The 5,000-nt window shown below is 41.1% G+C and overlaps 1 protein-coding gene across 1 annotated transcript in view; it reads left to right on the forward strand.

The window, feature by feature from the left end:
• Window positions 1-2,126: 2,126 nt before the first annotated feature.
• The window catches only part of LOC119581163 (solute carrier organic anion transporter family member 4A1-like), a 59,443-nt gene continuing 56,569 nt past the window's right edge, over window positions 2,127-5,000 (forward strand). The window contains exon 1 of the mRNA XM_037929546.1: window positions 2,127-2,311. The gene's annotated coding sequence lies outside the window, so the exon portion shown is untranslated. The remainder of the gene's footprint in view (window positions 2,312-5,000) is intronic.

Genomic DNA, 5,000 nt, shown 5'->3' on the forward strand with positions numbered 1-5,000 from the left:
AATTAACAACATGAATATTAAAGAATGACAAACATACACACACACACACACACAAATACACACACGCACACACACAGACACACATGAGAGTATCGTATTACGAATAAAGAATTCTACTTTAAATATATTATCATCATTACCGTTATCATTATTACTACTATTATTATCATCATTGTTATAGTCATTATCTTTACCATAATTTTTGCTTTCATTAACACAATAACTATTATTATTATCATTATTATAATCATTGTTACAAATACATCCATTCTTCAAGGCAAATACCGCCAATTTATGCACAATTATAATTTAATCAACATTCTGAAAGGGGAAAGTTACGGAGGAAGGTAGGAGGGGAAGATGAGAGGAAGAGGGAGAAGAAAAGGGACTCAGAAGAAGAAAGTGGGAGAGGGAGAAAGGGAGAAGAAGAGGAGAAACGAGGAGAAGGAGGCTTGAAGAGAAAAGGAAAATGGGAATAGGAAAGGGAGGTGAAAAGGGGGAACTAACTTAAAATGGAAAAGGAGAGGGAGAGAATAAGGAGATGGGAGAGGGAGGGAAGGATGTAACTGAGTGAATGAGGTGGAGAAGAGAAGGAGGGAGAGAAGGGAAGTTGAATTTAAAGATTTGATAAAGAGAGGAAGAGGGAAAGTTAGAAGAAGTGGGTAAGGGAGACGGAGGGGGAAAGGGAGAAAGAGAGGGAAGGGAAAAGGGAGGGAGGATGCGATGGGTAGAAGGAAGTTAGAAGAGGGAGAGAAGAGAGAAGTACCTCTTAATTATTTGTGAAATTTTCACGGGCCTCGCTGGTAATAATAATAATAATAATAATAATAATAATAATAATAATAATAATAATAATAATGATGATGATGATGATGATGATGATGATAACAACAATAATGATAATAATAATAACTATTATAATGATAATGAAAATAACATTAACAACAATAACAATGATAATGATAATAAAAATAATGACAATAATAAAAATAATAATGATAGCAATAATAATAATAATAACGACAGTAATAATAATAGTGATAATAATAATGACAGCAATAATGATAATGATGATGATGATGATGATAATAATAATAATAATAACAAAACAAAAACAACAACAATAATAATAATGAGGAGAATTATAATAATAATAATAATATTAATAATAATAATCATAATAATAATAATAATAATAATAATAATAATAATAATAATAATAATAATAATAATAATAAGAAGAAGAAGAAGAAGAACAACAACAACAACAACAGCAACAACAACAAAATAACAAAAAATAATAATGAATAAATGAGAATAAGAATAAGAATGGTAATGATACTAATAATAGTGATAATGATAATAACCCTACGATAAAGACCGTGCTGCTCAGATTTTTTTTTTCCTCTACAGACAAGGGGTAACTCAAAAAATGTGAATTTTCGAACCAACTCCCTGACCGCGGAAAGGAAAAAAAGCTTTCTCGCTCTCGCTTGTTGGAATTGCAGGGAAAGCAGCCGAAGACGATGCAGAAAAGGAGGAGTGTGTGGGAGGGAGGGCAGGAGGCATAGTTCTCTCGTAAAGCGTGTTGTTAATGGGTACTGCGTAGCTTCGGAATGCGTGGCCTGAAGTCGTGTCAAATGTCTAGCTGAAGTAAATCATGTGCGGGGCGGCATTCTGTCTCCAGCAACGCATACCACGATAACGAGATTTTAAAAGAGTTCAAGTCTACTGGTAACTAGAGTATAACAAATCACCTACATGCTCTGCAGCAAGATATTCATACTTAACAAACCGGATGCGTATAAAACTTTCACTTCAAAACACTGCTTTGAAGTAAAAAAAAAAAATCAGTCATTAGAAACTGTAGTGATCTGCCATGTTCCCACTACCTAGAATGTGGTTGTTGACATTAATAATCGTTAAGAGCCAAGATAACAACAGTTACAAAAAACAAGAGTCTAATTAAGCAAAAAGAAAACAGTCACATGCAGCATTAACTTTATCATACTGAAAGTTCTTAAAAAAACAAGCGGGATCCACACATCCATGAGGCCCGAAGTAGTTTTTTTTTAAAGTCTACCTGGCAGCCCCATCCGCGGCCTCAGCATTGAGGTCATCCCAGAAAATGCTCGGCAGTCTGCGATTGGCAACGGTGAGGGAGTGTCTGTGAAAGCGTGCGGTCCGCTGTTTATTGTAATGTTCGTGCGTTTATTTGTCACTCAGTGTTGATAACTGTGTTCAAGTAAGAGAAAATAGATTGGAACTTCACCGATAGGATTATTTCGGTCGCTTTCAACACGACGAACGAGTAAGTTTGACTTTTAAGAATTTCTTTAGTTATTAAATGAAACAACCTGAGTATTGACAGGTCAGTACTGCTTTTGTGTGACATTGCCATAGATACAGTGTGGTGTCATGTAAAGAGTATTATTTAATTCCATTCATACCCGCGCTGACAGGAAAAAGAGCACAGACTCGTGTTCCAATTGTCAGTATTCTGCCAAGACACTGAAATGAAACCTTGGTCTTCAGTAGTGAGCTTCTTTAGCGTCTTATCAAGTTAGTGATAAATGCGAGGAAGCTTAAATATGCCATGTGTTCAGGTTTTCTACGTGCGTAAACTGTGTCACAATATAGAGGCATGTATGCAAATATACAGATAGACGTGTAAAAGGCATACACATACCCGCATTCATATATATTAACAAATAATCATATATATATAGGCAGAGATGTATATATACAGAGACATGCGCACATACAGACAAACACTCACACATACAGACATAGATAATGACATACACATAGTGACATACACGCATAGACAGTGACATACACGCATATGCAGTAACATACACATCGACAGTGACACATACAGGCAGTGACATGCACACATAAACATGTACATGTACAGTGACACACATGCACAGTGACATATACATACATAGGCATAGACACTCAAGAGACATGAACTCTCGAGAGACATGCACACTCGAGAGACATGCACACTCGAGAGACATGCACACTTGAGAGACATGCACACTCGAGAGACATGCACACTTGAGAGACATGCACACTCGAGAGACATGAACTCTGGAGACAATGAGTCTCGAGAGACATGAACTCTCTAGACATGCAGGCTCGAGAGACATGAATTCTCGAGACATGCATTCTCAAGAGACATGTACAACGCACATACGGATTTCGTTGGGTACAAGTCAGAATATAGAGGCATATATATGAAGATACAGATAAACGTGTGGAAGCCACACGCGTACTCAAAAATATAGATGTACACACGTACATGCATACACAGGCAAACTCTATCTCGATCTATTTCTCTCTCTCTCTCTCTCTCTCTCTCTCTCTCTCTCTCTCTCTCTCTCTTCTCTCTCTCTCTCTCTCTCTCTTTCTCCCCTCTCTCTCTCTCTCTCTCTCTCTCTCTCTCTCTCTCTCTCTCTCTCTCTCTCTCTCTCTCTCTCTCTCTATCTATCTATCTATCTATCTATCTGCTTTTCATCATTATATAACATTGTGTTGGATTTAAATATCTATTTGATGAGACATACACACTAACACACAGAGATATGCAGACACACATACAGTTGCGCACAGACACACGCACACACACACGCACACACACACGCACACACACACACACACACACACACACACACACACACACACACACACACACACACACACACACACACACACACACACACACACACACACACACACACACCACATCTACACTCCACTACACCCAGCTCCCTCTCTCTCACCCCCACAGTGCGTCCACGTTCTGCTCTACAGATATTTTTCCTTGGGTTGTAGGCCTGATAGTTGGTCTTACTTATTGACGCCTTGTTATCTGTGTTAGCCAAGCGTCCCCTCAAGGCGCTTTGGAAATACGTGGGGCCGCCACCACAAACGTTTTGCGCATTGCTTCATAAAAGCCGTATCTCTGCATAATTTTTGTGTTCCATTCCGAACTGTTGGATTGGCCCATACGGGAAATTATAGGGCCAAATTAATACATGTTACTTGATGATATAATAAGATACATTTATAAAAGTGAGATAACATCAAGATTTCACCACATTAGCTACTCCTTTGGGGCCTAACGACGTTTCTTCCGGAGGTATTTACACTTTGGCGGACGTTAGTATCCCAAACCTTTCTCTTTTATTCTTGTGAATTAACCTCCTAAATATATTCTTCATTCTTTATATTTGTTATCGGTTTCCTCCTCCGTTCTTCCCCCCCCCCCCCCCCGCCGGGTTGGTTAGCTGCGTGCGAGTACCGTCTTCAAGGTGAGCAGCAGGGCGAGGCCTATCCTGTGCACGACAAAGGGAAGGTGGAAGGGGGGCTTGCTATGCTCACGTCCCTCGCCGTTTGCATCTCGCTGTCTCGTTGCCCCTTTCTCTCTCTCCCTCTCCCTCTCCCTCTCCCTCTCCCTCTCCCTCTCCCTCTCCCTCCCCCTCTCCCTCCCTCTCCCTCTCCCTCCCTCCTCCCTCTCCCTCTCCCTCTCCCTCCCCTCCCTCTCTCTCTCTCTCTCTCTCTCTCTCTCTCTCTCTCTCTCTCTCTCTCTCTCTCTACTCCCCTCCTCTCTCTCTGTCTTTCCACTCCCTCCTCTTTCTCTGTCTTTCCACTCCCTCCTCTTTCTCTGTCTTTCCACTCCCTCCTCTTTCTCTGTCTTTCCACTCCCTCCTCTCTCTCTGTCTTTCCACTCCCTCCTCTCTCTCTCTCTCTCTCTCTCTCTCCTCTCTCTTCTCTCTCTCTCTCTCTCTCTCTCTCTCTCTTTTTTTCCCCCTTTTTCCTCCCTCCTCTTTTTTTTTTTTTCCCCCTCCCCCCCCCCCCCTTCCCCCCCCCCCCTTTTCTCCCTTTTTCACCCCCCCCCACTCTTTCCCTTCCCCCTCCCTCCCCCCCCCCCCCTTTTCTTTTTCCCCGCCCCCCAAAAAACCCCCCTTCTCCTCCCCTTCCCTCCCCCCCCC

This window comes from Penaeus monodon, chromosome 14 (genome assembly GCF_015228065.2).
Source record: "Penaeus monodon isolate SGIC_2016 chromosome 14, NSTDA_Pmon_1, whole genome shotgun sequence".
NCBI classification, from domain to species: domain Eukaryota; kingdom Metazoa; phylum Arthropoda; class Malacostraca; order Decapoda; family Penaeidae; genus Penaeus; species Penaeus monodon.